The sequence below is a fragment of the Anas acuta genome, chromosome 1, assembly GCF_963932015.1.
Source record: "Anas acuta chromosome 1, bAnaAcu1.1, whole genome shotgun sequence".
Taxonomy (NCBI): domain Eukaryota; kingdom Metazoa; phylum Chordata; class Aves; order Anseriformes; family Anatidae; genus Anas; species Anas acuta.
In genome coordinates this window covers 172,054,672-172,082,159 of record NC_088979.1, presented here as the reverse complement: position 1 = coordinate 172,082,159, position 27,488 = coordinate 172,054,672, and the positions used below count along the sequence as shown (strand labels likewise).

The window sequence follows — 27,488 nt, the reverse complement described above, 5'->3', positions numbered from 1 at the left end:
TGCACACTATGTAAAAGGTCCAGAGGAGGAGTAAATCTTGTTTTTCCTTCTGATGGTGGTGATGGTCTTTGCAAAACCTACCTCATCACTTCCATCTCAGATCACGGATGAAGATTCAACTAAGTTCTGAACAGGGATGAAAGCTAGTCTTCTTTCTACGAGTCCCCAAGCTCTCCAGAGGAGATGAGTAATGTTTTTGTTCTAGTAAGCTACTGTGCATATCATCTCTCATATATTCTGTTCTTTTGTTTCTGCATCATACAGATAGAGCAAGGAGCAGTGAGAGTGGGAGGACAACTAAAATGAATGGTTTGGAGACAGTAGTCATCAAGTCTGAAATAATGGTAAAATTATCATATTTTCTACACCAAACTTAAATATTAGGGTCAAAATCCTGGCAAGTGGAAAGGATGGCAATCTTCCCTCTTTCTTTTAGCTTCTGTCCTATGAGTAGATCTGAGCTGTGTGTGTGATGAGGCAGAAAAAGCTCACAATATAGCAAAATCATCAGCTAAACTAGTGATTTCAGAATATTAATTAACCCTTCTTAGCCTGGACACTCTCCCAGACCTAAAAAAACCATTTCTATTACAGGCAGTAGTGCCTCAAATGCCTCAGTAAAATTCTGCATAATTGGGGTCCTTCTTCCCTATGAGGAAGCCAATATTACTCAATATCCATATAGAGAAGCATAAGCAAGGAACATTTATTTTCCTTAGGATGTGACTTTTCCAAGTCTCTTATATCTTTTTTAAATACTGAAATGTTTGCCTATGTAAGTCATCAGTTTATTGCTAAATGAAAACTGCCTATTAATATAAAAGAGAACTTGCTCCTGTATACTTAACTTAATAATTTATTTATTTTTTTTGTCGTAGGCAGTGCAAGGCAGTGGAAAAACAAACAACCCCCCTCCCCCTCCCCAAAGGATATATAGAAAAGAAAAAGAAAAAAATGGCTAACTCCACAATAAACCAGTCTAGCTACATGTGTATTAGGTTATTTTTTGTGTTTGCCTCAGAATATAAATATTATAATAGGCCATGATTTGTTCTCCCCACCCTTGTCTGCAGCTAAGAAGATAGAAGCACTATATCTACTATGGCAACAGAAAGCTGTGTTTGCTCTGGATAATCTCCATGAAAACTCCTGCTGTTGCCTCCACAGTTTCAAGCCCAGTGTGTGGAAAGGCTGTTGGCTAATTGTAGTTCTGTCTTATCCTGTTCTGCTCAGAGCAAAGCCTGTCTCTTTGATGGGCTGGTTTAAACCCTGGCAGCTGCTATTATCTTGTGTGTGTGCGATCCTGCAGCCATGACTGCAGGAAAATTTAGGGTTTCATAAGGAAAGTTTTATTCTTGTGATGTTTTCCAAAACAATGATTAGAAACAGTCTTGCCCTGCTAAGGGCTAGATTTTAGTATTGTTTAAGAATCCAGTGACATAAATAGTCCCCATAATCCCACACAGTTTATGAACTGAAAGATAGCAATATAAGCAATCAGGACATGGGTCTTATCTGCTCCTGTCTTTCCATCTCCCTTCTCTGTTGCTCCAGTCCCACAAATCTGAGCTTCCTAGAAGCTTCCTCCACGTATTGCATAATCTATTCTTTCATTTGATGCTTCCAGAAACTTGATCCAAGAATAAAAGTGTGATTTTCCTGTTATTTAAACACCATACCTCTCCTTCTTCCATTGTGGTTCCATTTCATTTCCTTTATTTTCCTTCATGACCTGTGGGCAAAGTAGTTTCATTGCTTGTGTATCATTACTTTCATTCATGGAAATATTGCAATATTTGCAGGATATATAAAAAAATCTGTCATGGAAAAGGCAAATGTTCCTTGTGACTCCCTTGAATCTGGAAAGTGATAGCCTCAGGCAATAGAATGCCTTTGTTCAAGGCTTTTCTTAAGGGGGAAAACTATCTCATAATAAAGAAAAATAATAAAATATCATAAATTATGCCTCTTCTTTAGCATTAGGAATTAAAATTAGCCCTTTTCAATTACGTTTTCCATCCTGGACCTTTCTCTTTCAGGGAGGTATTATAACTGGAAGAACTGTATTTCATGTAATGTTTATTCTGAAGAAATTCTACAGAGAATGCATTTTCTACCTCTTAAGTTTCCTATATTCTGGTTGTAGTTCTCACTCAGGAAACTGAAGGTATTAATTCATTGATCTTAGTCTATACCTACAGGAGAATTAAGTTATGATTAGACTTAGGCTCGTTTGACTGGGAGACAATTTTCCTCCTCTCTCCTTCACTACATACTTAATGCTGAATTTGTGCTCCAGTGCGGAAACAACCTGTGATTCTTGAAGAGGAAAAGAGACATGGTAGTGGTTAAAACAACTAGCTGGAAGAGGTTAATGCTGGGGTTTAGTCTTGGTTTCTGATATTGCTTTTTAGTTTATTCACTGCAAAATATGTAGATTAGCATAAGAAAAAAATGATTATATTTCTGTTTGAATATCATCTTAGTTTCTTGTAGTATCATTCAGGTACTTGAAGAGAAATTTTGTTTGGTTTAATCTGAGCAGGAGGAACAAATTGGTTCTCTTTGTTTAGTTCTCCCCTGACATCATGAAATGTATATGGCTCTGCCAGTCCACAGTTTCAACAGAAAGGCTGAAAGGCAAATACTAGACCTGAGAGATGGGGACATTTTCTAAAGATATTGTTTTAACCTAGGCCAAAAAGTGTGTTAACTACATGCCAACCACAGATTAAGCAGCCTTTAGGATAGCCAATTGTTCAGAGCAGGGTTATGGGTCTAGAGGAAGGCATAAAGATGATCAGAGTGCTGGAGCACCTCTCCTATGAGACTGAGAGAGTTGGGGATGTTCAGCCTGGAGAAGTCTCCAGGGTGACTTTATTGCAGCTTTTCAACACTTAAAGGGGGCTTATAAAAAAATGGAGAATAACTTTTTCTTTGGATAAACAATGACAGGACAAGGTGGGATGGTTTTAAACTAAAAGAGGGGAGATTTAGGTATGATTTTAGGAGGAAATTCTTCACTCAGAGAATGGTGAGGCACTGTAACGGGTTGCCCAGATAAGCTGTGGATGCCCCATCCCTGGAGGTGTTCGAGGCCAGGTTGGAAGAGGCCCTGGGCAACCTGGTCTGGTGGAAGGTGTCCCTTCCCATGGCAGAGGGGTTGGAACTGGATGGTCTTTGAGATCCCTTCCAACCCAGGCCATTCTATGATTCCATGATTGTTAGGCACCATCACATCCTGCTTATTGAGGAACTTGGGAGCCATGTAAGAGGACAGAGTGAGCTGAAAGGCAATTCTTAATGGCAAAAAGAAGAGGGGAAATTTGCTCAAGCAAGCAAAGCTGAGCCTCTAGAGATCAAAACATTTTTGGTGATGTAATTCAGCTTTTTGTTTGTTTTCTTTAGGAACTGTGGGGAGAGGGGTAGGGTGTATGGGACACAAATATTTGCTTTAGAACAGTTACTGTCTATGAGTGGTGATGCCTTGAGAATTATGGCAGGATAATTTTCTAAGGGTACATGTAGTAGCAGGTATACTTAGATTCAGAAATAGCAAATTGTAGCTATCAATCTCTGTAAGTGTAAGATTAGATACAATAGCTATTGATAAGATCAGTACTGTTTGAGTTGGCCTTCTCAGAAACTCAGGGACCGTTGTAACCTGTACCACCTGAAACTAGCAACCACAAATAAAAATAGGAAGAGGCAGCAACATGTGCTGGCAAATGGAAAAAGGACTTGGGTACAGCAAGTGCTATAAAGTCACAAGCCTTGCTAAGTAAAGATTTGGTAAAGTCTGTATCACTGTGACTTTACTGTTGCTAAGAAGTTGGTTAGATTGTGCTGTGCAGTTAACATGAGCCAAGTATAAGATTAATTTAATGAGACCCTGAAATATCATATAGTCCATTGTTCTTTTTCTTGCAAGAGGCTCAATGACTCCAACACCTTTCTTGACAGGTGTTTGCCAGGTCCTGAAGACAACTTTAGGAAGTGCAATGACCACCTTAGTAAACCTACTCCCAACTCCCTGCTCCCAGCTCTCCCTGTTTTTCCTCTGAGGTTTAAATTTCCTCTTTTACAATTTCAGACCATTACCTCTTCTTCTGTGCAAGACGAACACAGAGAAAAAATTACTATAATCTTTGGAACAGCCTTTTATGTATTTTATTTTTTTTTAAAGTATTCATACATTCGAAGCCAGTCAGATTTTTATTGCTGTGAAAAATAATCCCCAATCTCTCATTCTTTCCTACTTTCCAGAATTTGATTTCTGTTGCACATTTCTAGACTTTCTCCTTTTATTCACATTTTTATTAAAAGTGTGGTGCCCTGAACTTGCCACTTATCTAGTATTGTCTTGCTAACATTGGGCAAAGCATAATGGTCATTTAATATCTCTTTCACAGCAAATAAGTAAATAAATAAATAAATAAATAAATAGCTCATAAATCTGAAAGAGTGATATTTAAGAAAGTATTCAATAGAACTTAACAAATCAATAGGCTGTATGTATCTACTTCCTAAGAATGGAAACCTGCTTAAATATAACATTTTTCCTATTATGCTAAATAAGGCATTTATTTCCAAATATTACTAAATTCTATAACTTATTTTGTTTTAAATTAGTTATGGAAGAAAGGAATAAGCTTTTTGTTGAAAACAACTCTAAACAATTTATCTTGTTCAGCATATTCTACTAAACATTCAAAGCAATTTGTAAATCGTAATCATGACTATTGCTCTCAGAAAAGATTAACAGTGGACTAATACAACGAGAAAATCATAATCTGATTCTAAACAGGTCATATTTATCTGCTTTCTTTGAAAGGATTATAGCTCTAGCAGTTATAGCTCTAATTTATGGTGCTATGGCTGAAATCTTGAAACTTGCTGAAGTCTTCTACTTGTATCATCAAGATTGCCACCTAAAACTAACTACATTAATTTTACTTTTTTGCATTGAATATTCTAGAAAATTGCCATTGTAATCTTTTACTATCACACAGTAGGCAAAAAAAAAGAAACAAAGTATCACTTGAGCTAAAAAAACCTGTTGCTTTCATGTGAAGTGGACCAATTACCATGCTTGCTCAATTTTAAAAATAGACAAGTATGAAAAAAATAGTAAAAGCCTAAAAATTAATCCAAGTATAAGTCACTGTGAATTAGAAACTATTAATGAGGTGGCAACTCCTTTAATTCTATCCATAATAGAGCAGAATGCTAAAGAGGAAGCGAGACATTAGGAGGTTATTAGGAGGTTTTGTATATTACAAAAATTAGTGAGTATGCTTACAGGTAACACTAGGCTTCCCATTTCATAGAATAGATGAGACAGCAGTGATGCAGTGTTTAATTTATCTGTATCAGTATTGCTCTGATTCCTCACTGACATCTGTAGCACTAAGTAGATACCCTGTTAAAACAAAAAACAATAACAATAAACAAGATAATTAATGGTTCTGTAGTGGGGTAATATATACAAAAACCTACACATCTGTACTCTGTGTATATAGATAACTTCAAAGGTCTATACTTATCTATAAATAGTTCAATAAGCATATATAAAATGGTTAAATAATCCCTGAACCAGAATGATGGTGTACTTACATGACTTCATCCAGGTTTTTCCAGCAAACAGCTGTTATTAGACAATCTTTTAACGTCCCTTCTAACCCAAACCATTCAATGATTCTATGATTTAAATTCAAAATCATTATTTTTGTGTGGTATAATGGCTTCATATTCTCAGAGTGGAAAATCCTTTATTTGTTTTAAGAGAATTGCTTCACAGATCTGTTCTGTGGCATAGTCTTACAAATCGGGTTAGCTCAGGAAAGAGCTGATAAACTCTAGGAGATATAGCTAGCTTTTTAATTAGCTTTATTGCTGAAGAAAATTTGATGGGGAGCTGTGTCCTGCCATGAGCATTCCTTGGGAAGGAGGACAGAGGAAACTGTGCTAACAGAAAAGGCTTTGGAGTAGATGGTGTCTATTGTTTTCTCAGATGATATTGTTTAACATTTCTCAGAAGTGCAGTTCTCAGGAAATTATAGCATCTAGGAATACATTTCAAGCAAGAGAGGAAAGAAGGGCAAACAGCTGACCATATAATCAAACTGGGATTTGCTGCAAGCATAAGATGGGTAAAGCATATCAAATGATTAAGCTATGACTTGTACAGTGCCATTGGCTTTTCTGTCTAAGGAAAATGATTCCAGTTTATAATACATTGTCCTAGAAACACTGATATAAATAACCACTAGTAATCACTTATAGTTCAGAATTCATTGTGGTATTTGTGGTATAGAGATTGTGTGCAGGAATAAGTGTAGGTAAGTTTGGAAGTATATGAAATCTCTAGCAAGTTCAGCTGAGAAATTAGTTTTTAGCTGGGGATTCAACTAAAGCCTCTTAGTTTAAATCATGCATAAAAGAGCTGTAAACATCAAACACTCACAGCCCAGATAAGAGCTCTGATTGTTCAGGTGTGAATTTTTCTTCACTTATACTCTTCCACTGTGAAGTTTTCCTTTGCTTCAGATGGAGAAATCTCATGCATTACCAAAATAAATAAATAAATAAATAAATAATAAAATCATATTTGATTGTTTGATGCAACAGCATTTTCTGACTTAATGTTTTATTGAGAAATTCTTAATCAATCCTATATAGCCTTTCACGTCTCTAATGCAGCTCAGCTTCCAACTGTGCAAGCCTGTCATATACTTGAGCCTGTTTGCATCAGAGCAGCCCAAGGGAAGTCAGTGGAAATACTCTTTGACTTAAAATTACTAATTATTTACAATGTTTGAAGTGCTTGAAATAAACAAAAAGAAGATAATATCTTAATCTAAACACTATATGTGTGCATTTTATAGATAGGTACTCTTTTGCTAAATATAAATGAATTATAAGCAACAGTTTAAAGATCATAGATAACTTTATTTTTTATTCTGCTTTTCTTCCACTTCCATTCAAGTGGTATACTCCCTGGTTTCAAACAGCAGATACAATTAAAAAAGCCTTGGTAACCATTGGATAGGGGAACTAGGAAATGGCACTTCATGTGAAGCAGTAAGGCTGTCTTCATGGGTGATATGGTTAAAAGATTTCTGTTTCAGAACAACCTTTGGAATCTACTTTGCCAATTCTTAAAATAGGAGTAGTAATTTTTAGCTAGTTGAATTATTTCCTTATTATCTATTTAATTATTTCCGTTTACACATAAAGTATGTTAAGAGTATAGCAATGAAACTTCATAAATGCAATAAAGAAAAATATGCAGAAAATCTTAAGTGCAAATAAATCCTATAACTTAAAATTATATCGTTTCCTCTCTTACTCAGTAACAATCTTCTCCCAAGGGAAACCTCAACAACTTTTCTGAACCCTTGGAAGTTCATTGTCTTCTTTCTAATACTCCTACTAGCTTGGCTAAGATCCTCAGTTAGAGGTGTAATTTCAACCCAAACAACATCCCCTATTTTATGAATGCTGACTTCAGATTGTCTCAGCTTTTATCTTGCTTTAATTGAAAATGGGGTGCAGAGACAGTTTTTCGTTTCTTCTGATATTCATGGCTTATCCTGGAGTACTCAGTTCTTCCTAAGAGTCACCTTCTTGGTAGGATGTCTTTTGCATTTCTGCTTCAGCCAGTTCCTCTCTGCCTTCAGTGACATCATACAAATAGTAAAATCTTCCTTTCACATTTTTCACACACCACACCACTCACCACAGGAAAGAAGCGAGTGTTAGCCAACAGTTCTGCTAAGCAAATGGTATGTTGCTGGCTTTTGATCAAGACCACATATGACACATTAGCCAGACACAATACAGGCTGAATAAGCAGGCACTCAGACTAAGCTTCCTTCCCTGAAGCTATCAAGTTGCTGGATTGTTGTTTCCCAGTGTTTTCATGCTGACAGCAGAGCACATGGTCACAGTTTGACATTCATAATCCAGAGGTTATCAGACTCACCTTGGCCTTGTGGTGTGAGTTTATTGCTGTCGCTTACTGATAGAATTGAATAATTATGTCACCCATGTGTTTAAGTCAGGAATGTGACTAGGCCCCTTGATGAACAAAGACCTGGATAGATCTGCTCTTTGAAGACAGGGTTCTCCTATAAGGTAATACTCCCTCAATACTAATAGACCATCTGTGAATTACTGAGATAAAAGCATTATTTGCACAGGGGAGGAAAAAACTTCCTTTGCTCCTACTGCTGGCAGAGCACCAGGCTGTGGACACTATTTATATCACAATGAGCCAGAAACAGAAGTAGCTTCTCTCCGAGCTTCCTCCTTTCTGATTCATCCCTCACATATCTGCAGCCAGCACAGAAGCTTTGAGGGAAAATAGAAGGAGAGTGCTTAATACCCAGTGTTCTAAAAACTATGGACAAAAGGAGTTACACGTGATCCCCCGTGAGACAGCTGTCTGATGGAACATCTCAGGATCATATGAAATCACGTCCTCTCAGGACAGACTTTTTTCTCTTCCACAGAGATTTTGATCTTTGCTATTTAGCTTCTATAAAGAAAAAATATAATTTACTTTTATTAAAATGCATTTAATACAAAAGTACTAAAGTAATTCTAAATATACTTTAAATAACCCCCACAAAAATTTGCTTTCTGCTGTTTGTGACATTGGAATTTGAAAATATTTTCTATAGAGTACCTTTTTTTAAGTTTGTAGAACAGTTCAGGATTTTTTTTTTTTTTTTTTTTTTTTTTTTCCCCTGAGCAGAACAACTATTCATTGAAATAAAGCCTATTATCTTGACAATTCTTCTGAAGACCCGTAGTCCCTATTATTAAAAGAAACTGCCATCAGGAGACTGAAATTCAGTACAAATTTCTGGAGATCATAACCTTGCAACATTAATCTAGTGCTTTCTATATATGCTTGTATGAAATGTGTGACAGTGTCTTTCATAAACAAAGTTAATCTTGCTAATTCATTTACTCCTTTTAATATACTTCATTTATCCAGAAGTAAATCCTAAGCCCTACATTTCTGAAGAACTGAAATGTGTGAACATATCTGGTCTTGCACAGTTTAATGATTCTATCTTTATATTCATTGAATATATATGAAGTAAAATAAACCAATATGAAGAAGGATAAAAAATCTGGTCACGGATTATCTGACTTTTATTAGACACAAGGTGAATGGCAAGTTTTCTGTTCCCTAGTTAGAGAACTGCAATTTTAAGCTTAGGATTCTGTTAAAATATACAATATATGATATTAGTTTTTCTTTTCTGTGATTATTCAGCAATGTTCATTTTACATCAGCTCTTTTGATGATGATCTTATTATTTAGCTCTTTCATTCAGAAATGCACTTCAGTGTGTGCTGTGTGTGAGAGGGCAGTGGGGTAAACTTAGACCCATGAAAACTTTAAAACAGATTTGTTGGGGACGTCTAAGATTCTTCTATAAACATTGTTTTTGTTTGGCTTTGTTTGTTTGTTTTGTTTTGTCTTTCTACCCTATTATGACGAATATGAGTGTTTTCTGTAGACAATGTATTCAATTATTATTATTGTTGTTGTTGGTGTTATTATTATTCCTGGTTTTAATCCAAATTTAATTGAAATAAACAACGTTGATTAAAAAAAAAAAAAAAGGCTAACTACATTCAAAATATCAATTCATGACGCACTCATCTACTCAAAGTAAAGTCTGTGTGTTTAGCTTCTCTGAAGAACAGACTTTCCAAATACCAAAGTTGTTTTGAAAAGTGATTTATGAAGAATTCTATTTTATATACTTAAGAAAATCTCCGCCCACTGTTGCATCTTCATGATACATAGAATATGACTTAATTGCTTCTCTTTGTATAATCTCTTCTGGAATTGTTAGTATTACTAACAATAAATTTATCTAAGGATTTTGTCTGACATGCCAGAGAACTCAGATGTTTAGGTGTATTAATCCTTCAGTAAAAACAGAGTCACAGAGCAGATATTAGATATGTCCTTTCTTCTGATTTGCCTGGCCTTGAAATTGAAATAATAATTGTAATGATAAACAGATATACCCTCAAGTTTCTTGAACAGGGATGTCTCAGTAATATTTCCTATCTTCTTGACCAGGGTAAATATCTCAATTAAATCTGGACTCACTTTTCTTCCCCTCTGCTCTGCTTCTCTTCCTTCATAAGTTTTAATTTCCTTATGAAGAAAATAGAGTTATTTTGCATTAAATGGAGCCAGGCATTGCTATAGCTAAGCTGAGCCTCCAGGGCAAACTGTAGAGTTTACCGGTTTGATGTCCTAGTGTTTCAATGTAGACATAACCTTCCAGGGTAATGGAGACCCTGAGCCTGTAATACCAGAAAAAAAAAAATCAATAAACCCAAACCAACGGAAGTTAAATTCTATTTTTTTGCTGTTCATAAACCTGCCAAATTCTTTTTGCAGAGACTATAAAAGCCATAAAATAATCCTCTCCTTTAATTCTCCCTTTACCCTTGAGTCCGGCAGGGAGCTTGTAGTTGTACGGTATTCTCAGATACAATTTCAGGTTGCTCACAGAAACTGTGTTAAGGTTGTCACAGCAACCCAAGGCAAGATTTACCTTGCCTTTGAAGATTCTAGATTCAAACCAAGCATTATTTTCAAATGAGGGGAGGCTAAACTTTGTGGAACTTTGTAAAAGCCACATGCCTATTAATTCATTCTGTTGCTATTGACCTTCTTCACTCTAAGTGCTCAAAATCAGCAATTTCACTATAGCTAATGTAATGACTTAGTTGGTTGGCTGCAAATAATATTTACTCAGCTGGATGAAATGCACAGCTCAAAGACAAAATTAGTTTGTGAAATGTTCTCTAAAGATACTTTCTTACTCCCTAGATGTTTGATACAGAAGCAGAGACTAATGAATCCCAAAGGCCAGACTCCCAGTCTGTTATTCTTCTTTCCTACCTCAATTAATGACTTTTTCTTCCAGTTTATTTTTAGAGCTTATAAAACTCAGCAATGCAGACATTTTTTTTCATGTTCCATAGAGAACAGGAGAATAGAAAAAGCATTATAGCTCTTTGTATTTTGCTTCAAATAAAACAAAACAAAAACACAGTTATTTTTAAGTTATGGTGTTAACGTCATTGAGCTTAGCTCTGTTGCTCTTTCTAATTTATCTTTCTTTATATGTTCTTTAGGTACATGCTCTTAGGACTGATTCTCACCCAGTTTCAGCTAGAGCTGTTCACAGGCAGGATTAGAAATGAATGGGAAAGGTTCTTTGAGCTGTGTAATGGAGCTCTGTTGTAAATGAGAACATGATCCTCTGTTATGGTACAGATGACTTTATCTCAGAAAGAAAATCCATATAAAGAAATCCAGAATAGTACAGATGGCAGGTTTTTCAAATGAAATCTATTTTTCTCTCTAAAAGTCCTCATGTCTTTACTAGTTTAAAAACAAAAACTGTCACCACCACATTTCTTTACCCTGAAAAGCACTTTAATTTCCTTTTCTGGGGAGAGGGTTGAGTGGAGATATTGACTTTCTGCTACACAGTGATTAAATCACTAATACATGCAAGAGGGAAACATATCTATCCTTATGCATATAAATATATGCTTTCCTTAACTCAAAGCTGGCACTTCAATGTTTATTTCAGTTTTAATAGGTTTCCTTATTGTCTGTTTTGACTTCTTTCACATCATTTATTGCAAGTATAGCATTGTCCCCTCAATCAATCCACTGTTCAGAACAGTCAATTGCTGATCTGAAAGAGCCTAAAGTAATTTATCTTGTGTAAACTAGCCAAGAAGTTTTTCAATGACAGATGGTGAGTCTTTATATATATTAAAAATTATTTATTTATTTATTTATTTATTTATTCTAGAATTTCCTTTTGCAGTTAGGTTGTAGCAGGGAACAAGAAATTTTATTTTCCTCTGGAAGTATGAACATTGTCTTTCTCTTTTATGACAAGATATGAATATTTTGTGTAGATGATGCATTTTTTTCCCATTATCTCAGAATTTTCTCTCTAGTTATGAAATGTGCTTCCTGTGAAATTCATACACTTCAATTTTTCATGAGCTCCAGGGACCTTCTACCTAAGTAATGTTGCTTGGCATCTCCTCCTAGTTAATCTTCGCTATGTCAGTGAATGTAGTTTTCTTTCAAACACTTATTCATAGAATAAATAAATTACTCAAACGTGCAGATTACTCATAAGGTCTGTCTTTTGTACACCTATGCCCTGCATTTGCTTTTCCATGTTAAGAGAAATTTAAGAGGTTTCTGTTTCATGATCCTTATGATACTTATGATACTTCATGATACTTATACTACTTATACTGGAATAAGACCACAGTGGTATCTGGAGAGCTACTGAGATGTGATCTTAATGAGATATCAGAATTGGTTCTAAATAAGAAGGAATTATTCTGTTTTCTTCTCTTCAGGATAGTTTTTTTTTTTTTTTTTTTTAAATTAAGTGTTTATGCACAGACTGGAAAGGAATGAATACAAATCTGCATTCTTCCATCCTTTGAATTTGAATGAGAAATAAAGTTGTAATTGTTGGAAATCGTCACCTGTACCATGCAATTTGCAAAGTTTTAAAGAGTAAACAGATTATTGCATGCATCCAAAATCTTGATCATAAGGATTAATACTTGAGAAGATGAAAGGAACTGTCTAGCTATAAGGCTTTGGGTTAATCTCACATTTAATATAAAAGGGAGAGAGCTGGTTTCTTATTTAAAGAAAAGCAAAGTAAGTAATGCAATCTATAAATACTTCCAGTCATAACAGTACATGAAACTTTTTTGATTACTGTTACTGCAAATGATCTCAATGTTAAATCCGATTTGTAATCTGATAAACCCTATATTAAAAATAGTTAGATTTTAGACCTGCAGTTCTGACTTTTTCTGTCTGTTTTAACATCTCACCATTTGGTTAATTAGAAAATTTTCCTCATTTCCAGGCTGAATATATTCATGGATACTTCCATTTGTTTTTCTGAGGTAATCTAGTAAGTTAAATATCTCCTAATGGCAAGTTCTCTGGATAGGCTGCACCGATGGGCTGAGGTCAACTGTATGAAGTTCAACAAGGCCAAGTGCCGGGTCCTGCACCTGGGGCGCAATAACCCCAAGCAGAACTACAGGCTGGGAGAGGAATGGTTGGAGAGCTGCCAGGCAGAGAAGGACCTGGGAGTGATGGTGGACAGTCGGCTGAATATGAGCCAGCAGTGTGCTCAGGTGGCCAAGAAGGCCAACGGCATCCTGGCTTGTATCAGAAACAGTGTGACCAGCAGGGCTAGGGAGGTGATCGTCCCCCTGTACTCGGCTCTGGTGAGGCCGCACCTCGAGTACTGTGTTCAGTTTTGGGCCCCTCGCTACAAGAAGGACATCGAGGTGCTTGAGCGGGTCCAAAGAAGGGCGACGAAGCTGGTGAGGGGCCTGGAGAGCAAGTCCTATGAGGAGCGGCTGAAGGAGCTGGGCTTGTTCAGCCTAGAGAAGAGGAGGCTCAGGGGTGACCTTATTGCTCTGTATAAGTACATTAAAGGAGGCTGTAGCGAGGTGGGGGTTGGCCTGTTCTCCCATGTGCCTGGTGACAGGACGAGGGGGAATGGGCTAAAGTTACGCCAGGGGAGTTTTAGGTTAGATGTTAGGAAGAATTTCTTTACTGAAAGGGTTGTTAGGCGCTGGAACGGGCTGCCCAGGGAGGTGGTGGAGTCACCATCCCTGGAAGTCTTCAAAAGACGTTTAGATGTAGAGCTTAGGGATATGGTTTAGTGGGGACTGTTAGTGTTAGGTCAGAGGTTGGACTCGATGATCTTGAGGTCTCTTCCAACCTAGAAATTCTGTGATTCTGTGATTCTGTGATTCTCCTCTCAATGTTTGCTTTGTATTTTTTAAGATCTTATTTCCTCCCATTTTTATTTTTATTTTTATTATTTTTATTTTATTTTTTATTTTTATTTTTATTTTTTGATTTTAATTCTATTATTTTATTTTAATTTTATTGAGTTTTGTAATAAGCAAACAAACTAGGCTGCTTTATCTTGTCGCTATAAATGATACCCTTGTGCAAAACCTGATATCTACCTTTCTTGTTGTTGTTGTGACCAAGGTAAAGAGCAGAGATATGTGAGCAGTTTTTAATTAAATAGGTTGAATGTGGGTAGCAAACTTTACAGTAACTTAGCCCATAATGAACTGTTTATTGTTGGAGTTGGGCTGTTGACAGTATGCAGGCTTTCTAGGTTAAAGCTAGTATTTCTATGGAGCACTGTGACTGTAGTTCAGCAATATATTTGGACTCTCAGATTCATGTTGTTCCTATGAGCAACCTTCAAGCTCTTTCTTAATACTGGTATAATTTGGGTAAATCTTCTTGAAAATTAGTGTCCAGAGTGTCAAAAAATATCCCCCAAAAGTACAGATAAAATGAAAATAATGTGCTCATTGAAGATACTTTTGCTGTGCTTCTCCATTTTCATGGCCACATCCTAACTTTTACTTTGTCATCTATTACTTTTGTCTATCTATTACTTTGTCATTCACCAATATATCAACTATAGTTTAAAGCAAAAATCCTTAGGAATATACTCATGGGTTTTCATTATTGCATTAATAAATTTGATGATACTTCTGTTGCTCACATCCTTGAGGTTATCCAGGTTTCTCTTGCTCATTCTTACTCTGCATTGGCAGGCAGCTTTCTTTTACTGGCAGATTTCATTAGCAACTTCCCAAACTTCATGTTGCAGTCAGTAATGAAAAATTAAGCTGTTGTAAGAACATAAGAAATACTTCACTGAGTCAGACCAGTCGTCCATCTAGCCCAGAGTTGTGCCCCAGTAGTGGCAGGAGGAGATAACATTTAGGGAGCCCATGTGCCTGTGGACCATAGAATCCTATAATCCTAGAATGGCCTGGGGTGGAAGGAACATCAAGGATCATCTAGTTCCAACCCCCTGCCATAGGCAGGGACACCACCCACTAGATCAGGTTGCTCAGGGCGTCATCTAACCTGGTCTTGAACCCCTGCAGGGATGGGGCATCCACAACGTCTCTGGGCAAACTTTTGGTACTAAAACTAGTTCCTCAAGCGAATCTCCTTCCAGGAAGATCCCATTCCTATCCAATGCAGTGCAAGTGCTCTAATCTTTCAGTTCTTCTATACAGTTCATATTTATTTATTTTTTTTTCCAACTAATATTTCCCACGTATACTACTTTCCCACGTTTACTATCAGCCGTCAGCACAGTTTGAGTAAATGCTTCCCTATTCCAGTTTGTTTGCATGTGCTAACATACATGCCTCTAATCCCACACAGAATGTTTTAGTGTTCAAATTCCATGAGGAACTTTATAAATGAGTGCCTTCCTTTTACTCACACCCCAAGGCAAATATTGTGTATTCCCCTTCCCCTTTAACTTAATAAAAGAAGACCCCTTTTCCCTAAGAGATATAGAATAGTAAAGATTATGGAATAATCTAAAGAGATATGGAATAGTAAAGTTACAAGGAGATCTGAGAGCTGCACCCTAGGAAACAACAATAGATGTCCTGTGGGCCTAGCCCATTTTTAGATGTTTAAACCAAAACCAGAACTTGGTCTCTGGTACCGCAGTCTCTCCTGAGTAATCTTTCCTGTTATAGGATCTTATAATCAATTTCAGTACATAGGAAATGAACAGAGGATCTTCAATGTGGTTAAAAATCACAACTAGTCCTTAGAGAGAGATGACAAAGCAGTCTAGCCTCTCTGGAGAAGATTGCCCCTTGTCACTGAGGAAATCTGTGACTGTGTGAGAGTCACAGAGATCACTGACAGTAATTAATTTGTGTGTGTGTGTGTTTGCTTCATGCTTTGCTCTAGTTTATGTGGGATTATGGCATTCTTTTCTCCTTACAAAGTTTTATGATTAAGATTAAATAGAAGTTTCCTATAGAGGTATAGTTTTTAAGGTTCTGCCAAGCCAGGCCAAATGCCTATGTGTCATAAACACAGCTGGTCAGCACACAGGTCAGCAGAAGGCATTCCTGTTGATCTAGCTCCATTTCATTAATACCAGCAAATTTATCCGCCTCTTTTTTCTTTTTTCTTTTTTTCTTTTTTTTTTTTTTTTCCCATCAATTTTAACATTAAGCACACTGTGAAGTAACAGCACAGCTGAAGTAACATTATGCAGCATCAGATACCTGGGTTGTTGTTGTTTTTTTGTTTGGTTGTCGTGTTCATTTTTGTTGTTGTTTGTTTGTTTGTTTGTTTGTTTAAGTCTCTGTCCAACAGGTTTGGCATAGAAACAGTTAATCAAATCAAAGTGACCATATCTAGATGACCTTTAATCTCATTCTTACTGCAGAGTAGCCCTGTGCAGTCCTCCTTTTTCTTTTATTATTTGCTTATTATGCAAATAGCTGGACACATTAGACAACATCACTCATAAAATCAATGTGATGTGATTGTTTCCAGTGCTTCATCTGGAAAGTTGCATTTGTTTAACTCACTTCTCAGATGGTTAGAAGCAATTTAAAAGTTTTTATTTCATTTTATTTATTTTATTTTATTTTATTTTATTTTATTTTATTTTATTTTATTTTATTTTATTTTATTTTATTTTATTTATTTTATTTTATTTATTTTATTTTATTTATTATTTTTATTTTGGTAAAATGTCAATGCCAGTTGCACATCTGCAGCAAACTGGATGTATTTTAGAATTGAACTTGCTTCATGACATGTAGTTCAATATTATTCCACAATCAGCTTGTAGGGTTTCAATCTTCTGTTAATTCCAGCAGAATGGAAGAAACTTCAGTTCGGTTAAGGTTTAGTAAAATAACACTATACTTTTAATACAATGAAGTTATACATTTCAGTTTCCTGTAAAATATTCTGTGCCTCTGAAATCATGGTAATGATGTTTTTGACTCTGTCTGTGTGACACAGAGTGATGCCCAGAGAATCCTGGGCTGCATAGTTGGTTTTGTTTTAAAATTCATCACAATATTTCACTCAGTCTAGTAGTTGCCATTCATCACTATTTTTGTCTTCTTTTGAACCATTTCCTTACTGACCTCACAATTTTCCTAATTTTCCATAGTATAAGCAAGAATTCTCTACATAAAATTTTATGTTATGCCTAGCCAAATGCCAAACATAAGTGCAGTTTTCCATCTCTCACTACACTAGATATTCACTTACCTCTTCAAAGGCAGCAGATAGATCTGACGTGACTGATCTCTGGTAAACCCACATAATATTTAGAGATCCCAGTTTTGATGCTCAGATTTCTGATTTATGGGGAGAAAGAGATTGCCATACATCAAATGATAGTGAGTAATCACAACACACTTAGAGCTGATGTGGGTGATATTGTGGTGGTAGTGTTGTCCTGACACTTGCAGAGACTTAGTTCTAGGAAGATTACTTGATGAACAGGGAACAATTTCTCTCTCGCATTTGTCTTTGCGTATGAGATGAGATCACAGAGATTACATGGTAGATACTGGGATAAAAGATTGACATGAGCTTAAAAATATATTTAAAAGGGATTTATAGGTGAGGATTTTGCCCTGAATATCAGCCTGAAATACAATGACTCAGCATTACTTGAGAGAAGTTACGCAGCCTCCAGCGCCCCTTTGTTAGTTGATATGTTTTTCTGTAGGGACAGGTTTTAGCAGCTGAATATTTCTGAATCTTGGTCTATACCATAACTGGTATGCAACAGTTGCATGTTATTCCTAAAAATGTTGTCTTCAGTATACTCATAGAAAACACGCCTCTTTTCATTATCCTGCAGTACCTCCACATTTCAGAATTTACACCCTATAATAGCAGCACATATCTTAAAAATATATATATTTAAAATATAACATTTTCTTTAAAACTCAATGTGTGTTTTTTTCTCTGTTCTTGCACCATATGGTTTCACTCACATCAGAATATCCATCAGATTCATACCATTATTGTTACTATTAATCTCACTTAAAGTAAGAGTTAAAACTGACATTTGATTCACATATCTAACCTTCTTCTAAAGAGATAACATTTATCAGTTCATATTACAGCTAGTCACTGTATATGGCCTTCTTCAACAGAATGGCATTTTGTGGCAGTTACTATAGTTATCTTTATACAAAAGCTTTTTTTTTTTTTTTTTTCCTCCTTGTGGAGTCTTGTTTTCCCTAATTAGTCTTCATTAATTTTAAAAAGGAGATTAATGTTGTGTATGTGAGGGCTCAGCTGTGGCTGTATGAGGCAGTTAGAAAGGGGTATGGTAATTGCCTGTTCTTTCTGTCTCACTGCTGCTAAAAGGGAAAAGAAATGAAACAATAACTTCTAATATCTGATTACAGGAAGTTCTTGATGCCTACATTCGATTTTGCTGCATTGAATCTTCATTAACCCAGTATCTGTTCTCATACTCTGAGTCTGGCATAGAAAAAATTGAATATATTTCTTTATGAAGCAACTTGAGTTGTGGTTAAAATCCTTCCAGGGACAGACTGAATCTTTACTGTCTCTGCTATCATCCATTTGGATTTAGATTCCTAGAAGAACCTAGGCACAGCATTTTTCAGTTTCTATATACATTTGAAAGAGCTGAAATGCAAGTTGCGGGTGTATATGTGTAGATTTAGGGTAAATTGAAAATGAACCCAAGAAGCACATCTTGTGAACTAATGGTTTTAGGACAAATGCTACAGTTCTAACTAGAATATGCAATGTTTATAATCTTGATTCTCCACTCTCTTGCAACTATATATATATATTATTAAATGATGAAGTATCAGGTTAGCCTTTTGGCTTTTCACTGAATGCCTCTGCTTTATCTGTATGATTACATCTGTGTTAGATTTGCCACATGAATGTTTGTTACTGTGTCGTTTCTTCTTATGTCATAGTAGGCTTTCTATCTCTGCTGCACCCAAAATCTGAAATGCATTACAAAGAACACCCATTTTATATGGATTACCTTTCAGCTGAACCATTCTGCAGTAAAAATGACTGAATTGTAAATTGTGATACAGTCTCTCTGTTATTTAGGCCATTTTTTCTTAGGGACTTCTAATTCTCTGTACTTTTATTTTGGAAGGGGGAGGGAAGTAGGAGGTTGCACTGCAGATTCTGTTTTGCCATGGGGCTCATCACACAAAAATCAAGTGGGTGATTTCAGTACAAAGATATTTGATTATGCAACACGAAATCATGTAACAACACAATTGCTTCAAATTCATGGAATTATTTTAATTATCTCAGAGTAATGCTTGCCTTTAAAAAAAAATTAAAACAACAGCAACAACAACAACAAACTTTTTTAATGTTTTCATGTATTATCTGATTATTTTCCCTAGGCACTCTGGAGTCCATTGTCTCTTGAAATGGCTGTGACTACAACATTAGCATCAATGAGAACTGAGATTCAGAATTTTCATAAGGCTCAGCCAAGGAATACAAAAGAGGTGGTATTGTGATTAAACTACAAAAAAGTCACAAAACGTGACAGGAAAAAGGAGCCAGTACTAGCTTCTGCAGTATTTTCTCTGATGATTTGTTAACTGAATGAGGCTAGAAATTTAGCTATCTATGCAAAGCTGAAATTTCAATGAGAAACCATAAAACTTGTTTTGCTGTTTTGTTTATTTTTGATTTTCCCTGGGGAAATAATAAAAAAGAAAAGGAAATTCCAGGAGATTACCTAAACCAACTGTGATACACATCCTGTGGGGAGAGAGAATTTAGCATACAGACAGCTGTATTTCTTTAATTTCTATGGGAAATTACACTCTGATCTGAAGAAATATTTTGTGGGGTGAACTTTTAACCAAAAAGGATTGTTCTTGTGAAAAGTTTTTACTATAAGGGTCATTTTTTTTCCTTAACTCACTCCATACCCAAACCCACTCCTTCAAAAAACAATGTTCAGCACCTTCACACTTTGAGTGAGATGGATATTTTTTTAGAGCTCCTTGTACCATCTTCATTAAAACATGTAAATGTATACTTCTACATCAGTGGTGCTATATTCTACAGCTGAACATCCTAATATGTTATAGACGAGATCCTTATGTACAACAATATATAGAGCTAAAACTACCAGTGATTTGTAATTGATGTTAATAACATAATGCCACAATATTTCTCAGAAAATAAGCCACCTGAAACTATCACAACAAGCACCCACAAGCACCACCATTTATTAAGCTAACACTTCTCATTGACTACCGCATGTATAAAAATGCATATTTGAATGTCAAAAAAACATTCCATCAGTTATCAGGGATTTTCTTCCAAGTATTTGAAAGCCTGTGACATTACAAAAATGTATCATATTTTATCAACACTATTACTGTTTCTTGCAGATGACTGTGAAAAGGCCACTGTATAGCTAGCGGCTACCAAATATTGCTTTCTGTATCATAAGTCACAGTAATTCAAAATAATGATGACATTTGGCTTTGGAATAAGTTTTTCCTTTGGTGACCTGAATTTTTATTGTGTACTTGGCAGATGCTAATTTAAGAAAAGCAAAAGCGATGATCACCACTGGATTTATTTTTGCTACAGGTGAACCCTGCAATTTAGCTCTTGTCAGCATGCAAATTAAAATTGTCTTATGCTATTTAGCTTGGTTAGATGACATTAATGTGATTGCTTATGCACCTTCTGTCTCATGGACTTGAAGTGCTCATTTGAGGCTCATCAGCAATGAGCTATCTTTGGTGACAGCTACTGTAAATGTACTCTGGGAAATCTGATTTAAGAAACTGGAGCTCTTCAAGGTAAATGTTTTGTGGTGTTTCATTCCAATCCTCTGTGAATTCATCAGAATCCTATTTAAAGATCACTTTCTACAAAGTTTGTGGGCTGCCGCCTTGAAAGTGAATTCTCATCTTGCTGTAAGCAAATATGGCCTTAGGAAGAGTGAAAAAAAAAACACATGCCAGGGCTTCAGCCTCTAGTGAAAAATCCCAACAGGGCAATGCTAAAGGAGCTTGTCTAAAGCACATCAGAAAGCCAGCATTTTGCACTATGAAACCCACAACATTGTCTTTTTTTTTTTTTTTTTTTTTTTAAAGGCTCGATTTTGGACATTGTTAGGATTTTCTTACTGAAAGGCAGTGATCTTTACTCAAAATGTAGACATTGGTCTTTCTATTTAAGTAATGATAATAATAATAATGTTCAGCCACCTTTTCCTTCTTCTATTTCCTTTTATTTATATTTTTATAATGGAGACTGTGGAAGGGCCAGGATATCTGTTAGTTAGTATCTGGGTGGGATGGTGGTCCCCTCCCTCTTCTGTGTGATGCTGATGTTGAATGGTGCTGAGCTCTCATTCTTTTGGTCCAAAGGTCCAAAGTCAGTAAGTAAACAGATTATATTCTTTAGGAAATTCTAAAATTCTGAATAATTCTTTTTTTTTTTTTTTTTGGGGGGGGGGGGGAGTGTTTATTATTGTTATTATTATTATTATTATTATCATTATATTATAATATTCATAATGTATTATTATCATTGTTATTATTATTATTACCTTAATGAAAATATTATATTAAAATATTGAAAAGGTGAAATTGAATCTGAGTCTGCTGTGTGGAGTTTAAAGGCCAATTCTGGCATCCTATTGGTGTTGGGGAGCTGGGAGTCCTGGAGCCATGAGGAGCAATGAGTGTGCCTGGAGCTTTACAACCAACCTGCTTAGCCAGGGGGTGTTCAGTCTTTTGACATGATAGAAGGGCTGTCTGGCTTGGTCTGGGGTTGTTGGGTACCCCAGACACCTTGTTACACTACCTTTCTTATCTCAGTGCTCCCAGGTGGATGGGATATGTGCATGAAAACTGTGGAAGTTAGTGGTTTCCAGTGCTAGAGCATGACACATGGTAAAACTGCCCTGGATCCAGGCAGTGCTGAGACAGCCAGCATCTGTGAGACACACCAGCAGAAGCTGTGACAGATTTCCAGCCAAATTCTGCCTGTAGTTTAATGAGAGTTTGATGGGAAACTTTGTTTTCAACAAATTAACCTCTTCCATGCTTCTGGAAGCATTCAGGAAATCCTCTACTAGCTCCGCCTGATCAGAAGCTCCCACAAGCTTGCTTTTGTCATCAGTTTTGCTCAAGACTCACATGATGCCTCAGAGCGTGTGTGGAGGGGAAAACACTTAGCAATAGAATAGCATCAATCTGTGAGAGAGATTTTTATGGGGAAAAAAAAAATCAACTTCACCTAAACGACCGAGACTGAAAAAGGTATGAGTGATTGAGCATTTGAAAGGGTAAGACTCTGTCATTTTGAAAATGCTGCCTTCTGCTTTATTCTCATCAGACCCAGATGGTGTGGCTAATGTTTTACAGTTTCTAGCCAAGTCAAGGGCTTAACCAGTAGCAAACTGACTGATAAATCATGCAGAGGGATCGGCACACTGAACACTTGGCAGGTATTCCTCTGACTCTTTTGTTGGGGAATTTACCAACACGGTTTTCCCAAGAAAATCATAGCTCAGGGTGAAGTCAGGCTTTTCTTTTCTTCAAGTGGTAGTAGCTCAGGAGCCAAGAGTGTCTCTTAGCTGAGATGCATACCCAAGTACGTGCTTGACCTCTTCTCTGGATGCAGTCAAAACCAGAGTGATGCTTATTTTGGATGTTCTACTGTGTTATGGCAGCAGACAGGCATGTTTGCAGAGTATCTGAAAACTGTGACTTTTTTATTTATCTACGTTACTTAAAGGATTATATATTATATTTATTTCCTCTTTCATATATAGGGAAGTTCAGACAGTAAGATACTTCATATCTTAATTTATCCTGAAGGTAGAGTTTATCACTATCACTATACATGACAAGGTCAAAAGTTGTGCACAAGATAGACTTTATCATCAAATTAATTAATCCGTAGATCTGGGACACATAGTACCCACACATACTTTCTAAATGCAAGGGTAGGATCCAGGTTTATGACACTAAGTATTCAAAACTGCCTGTCCATCCTGCACAATGTGCTCTAGGTGATCCTGCTTGGCAGGGAGGTTGGACTAGATGATCTTCAGGGGTCCCTTCCAACCTCAGCCATTCTGGGACTCCTGCAAGGCTGGGGACATTTCCCATACACTGTGGAGTTTGTTAGCTTGGCTCTAACTTAATGCCAATGTTATGCTTTTGTGAAAACTATGGGACAAAAGGCAATCCTTAGTCTGAATTTTTTTTTTTATAAGGTTTATAACTAAGTTTGCAGTTCTTTGCCACCATCTAATGCAGAGCATATTTGTCTTTCCAAATAAGTTGGTAGTAAAAAAATCCTGTATCAATAACCATAGAAAATTGATTTTAGTTTATGTAGCAAGAAAACCAGGCTAATTTAACTTAGCCCATCCAGTGATAAACAATGTTTTGGACACTTCATGTTTCTCTAGTGAGAAATCCTGATAAGAAACCTTACACCTTTTATTCTATTAAACAATCATTTTCTACGTGGTTAACTTCACATTAGCTGCTTCAGTACATCTGCACAAAGAGGTTTCCAAACAAATCATGACTCTTTAAATGGTGTGTGCAATGAAAACATCATGTAACTTGTAACCAGAGCAATTTAGAATGTTTTCTTTACTTTTATTTTATTTTTTTTTAATAGGGTACTGCTAAAATCATACTACCCTGCAATTAATAAACAACTTTCTTAAAAATTAACTTTAGCAAATGGCAGCCAACATGAAACAAATAAAGCTTAAACACATTCATAGAGTCATAGAGTAATTTAAGGTCAGAAATATAAGCCGGGGAAGTGACTATATGAACATATATTAAAAAGTCATAAATAACACCTTTGATTTAGTTTGTTTTATATTTGTGCTCAAACGTTATTAAAAACTGTTTAAAATAATAGTAATAATAAAACTGAAATGCTCGTTGCCTCTGGTTGCACACATTTATAGCAGAAACAAAAAAATATTTTTTCTTAAAAATCAAGTTGAGTGCAAATCAATGGCTCGTCTTGGAAATACTGCAAAAATTCCCTACTACCACAACTTTTATTATTATTATTATTATTATTATTAGTATTAGTATTAGTATTAGTATTAGTATTAGTATTAGTATTTTAGGGGAAGCTGTGTTTCGAGAGACTTTAAAAAATGTTAAGGTTGCAGTGAGTGTTAAAAGACTGACCTTTATTGGCACTGACTCTTCCCAGTCAATCAAATTGAGAAACACGGAGTTTGTTCATTCCCCAGAGGCTTGCACTCTGCTGAGAGCCCAGCAGATACATTTTGTTAGAGGAAGACGCTGGTGTCTGACCACAGGATGGGGGCAGCAAGGTTACTGCACATCACATATGCCATTCCTTTTTGTGTTAGCCCAATGGGAAAATGGACAATAGCCATAAAGATGTATATGTTTACAAAATGTATTTCAAATAAGGTTGAGCAGACAGCAGCAACCCTGCCTAAGATTTGTGGAGTCTGAAGCACGTGCAATTCTGAAGCAAAGGGGTACTCTGCAAAATCTGTAATTCCTAAAGAATACAGATTTGTCTGATAGGTGGTTTGTCATCACCAGTCAAGAGGAAATTAAAAGGTGTAAAGGCTCAACAGCCAGAGCCTCTTGTCCTCCTTATTTCACACAAGTGATTCTGACAGACCACCCGGGCATGCACACTTTGGGGCTTGTAAGTACAAGGGTGTGAGAGCATGAGGGAAAGGAGGGTACGGATTTGCCTAGAGATTTCATAAAATAAGACCATCCCCCACTTTCCTAACATCGTCTTTTATTTTTCTTATACTGCTTTTATCCAGATCAGCTTTACAGCTGAGTTCTGTGATATTGATGAAGAGTGAAGCCACTATAGGTGAGCGAGAGCAGGGAGAGCTCCCACATTTTCTGCAGCAGTTTCTCTGCTCTAAGGAGACAACGATGCTTTGCAGAAGTATCCACTGAAACTCTCCTTCGGCTGCAGTGTGCTGTTGATCAGAGGTGAGTACAATCAGAAAGATTGATGGTGCTTTCTGAAGGGCTTCTTTAAAGCACCCTCCAACACACATCTTCATGGTTATATCACAGTGAATTTAGCTTGCAATTCCATATAAGTAGCTAAGAATAATAGAGTCTGATTTACTGCTGTATTGCTCTAACTCTGGACTCAATTGAGTTACACAGGCATAAAATTCAATAGTGAATAAATCCATAATATATGCCTACCCATATAAGTCATTTCCCAAGAAAACGTAAGCATCCTCAATATCATCTCCTCCATAAACAACAAAACCAGAAAAATGAGTTCTGCTTATAATCTTTGTTATACATCCAGAGACACATTTTAAACTGTTTCTTCCCTGCTACGTAGATTCTACTAGACACCATCCATCAAGTAACTCCTGCACATGGATATTGCCTCAAAAAGAGTGATTGTAGAACTATTTCCAATACTTATCTGTTTAAAGATTTCCACCCAGCATAAAACAAACGTACCACAGCTGCTTCTCCTGTCTGTACTCATCATATTGGCTCTAAACAGATTATGGTAATTATGATGGAAATTGCAGGAACTTGTCTTCTAATTAAAATGGAAATGGAATTTACAAAACAAATATGTAACAAACGCTGCTTTCTCCTATAGGAAAATAAACTAAAATACAATCAGCATGGTGCTTCCAGATGTGATTCAGTGCTGACATTATGGGCAGGAAGGGAAGGTTCAATCCCACTGTTTGTCAGCAATGGACAAGACAAACAACAACACACAGCTGTCTACCTGGAAGAGAGCTTAGCCAGGGAGTAATGGTTTTTGCCTTCCTGTGAAATGAAGGTTGTGCAGCATTTCTGCTGTAAATGTATAAGCCCTGTCTGTTTGATAGGAATTAAATGGAGACAAAGCAACTGTCTTTTTACCATGTATCTGAAAGTGTATTTCAGGCAATGAAAGCAGTATGGGAGAAATCAAGAAGAGAAGCAGGAAGAGATCCTGGAGCAGGAGGAAATCATAGAATCATAGAATATCCTGAGTTGGAAGGGACCCTTAAGGATCATCAAGTCCAACTCTTGACACCGCACAGGTCTACCCAAATGGTGTAGGAAAGAAATTGAGGGAACAGCTGGAGCAGAGTTGTGAACTAGGAAAGGTACTGTCTGTCTTGATAATTCGTTTGTGGTATAAGAGTGCTGACCTTCTGTGGAGATAGTGAATGCTCTTACAAAACTGTGGAAAAGTGTTCTGGCAAATGAGTGGCACAATAAGGGTTTCATCAATTAAGAGCTGTATTGAAAAAAACTTAAACAAACAAACAAACAAACCTACTAGTAGAAGATTCCTGTAGATTGTATCCAGCAGTGCAGGGAAATAGGAGCTTCCTCCTCAGTCACAATCTCTAAGGCTCACAACAGGACTGCCATGAAATGTAGCTGTGGAGCTCACTTTTCTAGCATCTTTCCTACCTCCACAAATTGCTATAGCCTGTTCTTGCTTTCCTATATAGTTTGAAAATACCTATATTACTGGACTGAGAACAAAGAGTGCCTTTGCTTTATATTTACTACTACTAGAGGAGCAGATATCTGGCTCTGACCCATATGGGTGATGATCAGAGCTTCTTGCCAAGTGTACAGGACATATACCGATACAAGGGGGAATAAATGTACACTCTCTTTAGGAAAGCAGGAAAAGGAAGGAAACTTAAAAGAGCACCTATGAATGACAAGAAGTGAGCATACTCCTGTCTCTTGTCCAGGTGTAATATCAGGCTTTACATTGATTTAACTTCCATCTCTCTCCCCCATATGCCTCTCCTTTGATAACAAACAGGGCTTGTTGACCCAAACAAAGCAGCAGGCAAACATAACTGCAGGATTTCCAGCCAAAGGAGCAGCACACTGAACCTTGCACAGTCTTGAGGGTCTATGGGCTTAGGTTTTTTATAAACAGGTAACCCAACCCTTTTTTCTATTTGTTCCACTAAAAAGAATATGGAAAAAGACTCAAGGCACACTGCAATAAGACTTTCTTGCAATTAGGACTTAAACCCAGATCCATAGCTGGAATGCATTCAGGGACCTTAGATCATGTTGCCTGAGAGTCTGATTCATCACCTCACAGACCTATTTATCATCTGCCTCAGACATGCATTCTGTAACAGCATGAACCCCTTTCTAAAATATTACACAGAACACGTAGGAAGTGGATGTTGACTTTATTTGACCCATCCGTAGTATGAACTCACTAGGATTTTTTTTTCTCTCACAAAATATATTTGCTTTGTGAACTACGAATGTCTGTGAAGCCATCCTGACTTAGCCCACCTTCTAGACTTGTTTTCTGCACTGAGGCCCAACTTCATCATGAACAAGGACATCTCCAAGTGGAACAGATTACTCTCCTCCCAGCTGGAGAGCTGATAGAGAGATTTGAACTCTTATAGTAAAGAAAGAAGCTTTTTCAGAAGTACCCTAACCTCTAGTTAATATGGAAAAAAAAGGCACACTAATGTCAAGAA

At 36.5% G+C, this 27,488-nt stretch overlaps 1 long non-coding RNA gene across 1 annotated transcript in view; it reads left to right on the top strand.

Annotated features, from left to right (window-relative positions):
• The window catches only part of LOC137849591 (uncharacterized), a 39,161-nt gene extending 17,736 nt beyond the window's left edge, over positions 1-21,425 (top strand). The window contains exon 3 of the long non-coding RNA XR_011091979.1: positions 19,363-21,425. This is a non-coding gene — a long non-coding RNA (uncharacterized lncRNA). The remainder of the gene's footprint in view (positions 1-19,362) is intronic.
• Positions 21,426-27,488: the final 6,063 nt, after the last annotated feature.